Below are 1849 nucleotides of genomic sequence, written 5' to 3' on the forward strand. Positions count from 1 at the left end.
AATGAAATTGCCATAGGCTCTTTGTTTTATACATTTGGTGTAATTGTTGAATATGGTTGGTGTATGAATAGTTGTATTCAATGTTGGTGAATACCTTTTGTAAACAGTTTTTGTTTTGTGGAATGAAATTGGTGCTTGTTTTATTCTAAATTTTTTTGGTTTATGCATCTTGGATCAATAGAATTACATACAACAACCAATCTAGATTTGTACATTGAAGGAACACACTAAACACAAATTTGTTCCGAAATTACAGGCATTGCTGGTTATTCATTAGTTACCATAAGAACAATAGTAATTGTTCCAAACTATAGTAGTCACAATTGCCCATACTATGTGAAATAACATAATTTCAGTCATAACTTCTAACACAAAAAAATATCTAGATATAGTCTAAGCTACGTAATCATACAATATAAAAGTTTCAGACAAATCTGTCAAGCACACATGACATTTCTAAGGTATCCAGGTATGTGTTGTGGAGCTTCCTTGATGCAACCATGCAACTTTGAATCTTGTCTTGATGGCCTTCTCTTCTCTCATCTGTTGGAGTTGCCTTTGTGTCATAGTTGCTTTCTCTTTCCGCTTCACTTCAGTTGATGGTGTGTGCCTAATATCTCTAGTGACCTCTACTGAAGATATAACATTTTCGGGCCTACTAGAAGGCATTCCAGGCTGTTAAAGAAAGATAATTCTTAACATATAGTACCGCTTAACTTAGCTATTATATAAAACATGGTAAGACTTACATTATGAATAGTGAAACCTTTTCTGGTTGTAGCACCCCCATTCAATCATTTTAGGTCTTTTGTAGGGTCTAGCCACATTGGTGGAACCTTTTGGTCTACCACTTCCTCTTCCAGATTTTGGTGTTGCATCTGGTGTAGAACTGCTTGGTGTTGCACTTAGTATAGAATTACCACTTGGTGATGCATTTGGTGCTGCATCAGAAGTTACATTCTTGGTCTTATGACACCCTCTCTTATTATGTCCTTTTTCATTACATGTTCTACATGTCATCTCTAGTACTCTCCTAGACAGTTTACCTGTTTTGTTTTCAGTTTGCTCCCTTTTTCTAACTTTCTTGGGCCTCTTTGGCATTTTTCTGCTTTGTGGTGGAATAACATACATATTTTGGGAATCTGGCCACATTGACATATCAAAGGCAATCTGAATGAAATGACTATAGACTTTAATATAAGTCTCTTTGGTATACTAGTGAGCAATATAGTTAATTGGCTTCAACTTTTTGAAATGAAAGGCAACTATAACATGAACACATGGTATGCTTTTTAGCATCCAACCTCTGCAACTGCATGTCATGGTTTCCAAAGAAACCAAGTGTTTCATATACTCAGTTTACTTTACTCCACATCCTGTGCTTCCATTCCATATAATGTTACACTTTATTGACTTGCAGTGTTTTCTTGTAAAACCTTCAATACCATTTATGCGATATCATAGATCCAGCTATTGGCAAATTTCCTCAATTGCCCAGTTTTGTTGATCATTTTCACTCTTATTTTATCAAGCATTGTTATAATTGTCTTGTGCCATGGATCTAATATCCATGAGTTGAAACTTTCTATCATGTTGTTATCCACACTGCCATAGTTGCTAAAGAACTTGAAGTATACCTTAGACCACCTTTCTTTGTTATACCACAACAAGTCATCAATAATTTTTTTACCACCTAATCTTTCCATGAAGTCAAGATTCTTTTTCAACCCTACTTCATAAGTACTTCTGGCGCATCTCCATAAATAATTTCTTCTTTCAACGCCTCTCCAATTCTTGGACCAATTAGCTAGGATGTGTCTAGCACACATTCTATGTTCACAGTTTGGCA

The sequence above is a fragment of the Nicotiana sylvestris genome, chromosome 4, assembly GCF_000393655.2.
Source record: "Nicotiana sylvestris chromosome 4, ASM39365v2, whole genome shotgun sequence".
NCBI lineage: Eukaryota > Viridiplantae > Streptophyta > Magnoliopsida > Solanales > Solanaceae > Nicotiana > Nicotiana sylvestris.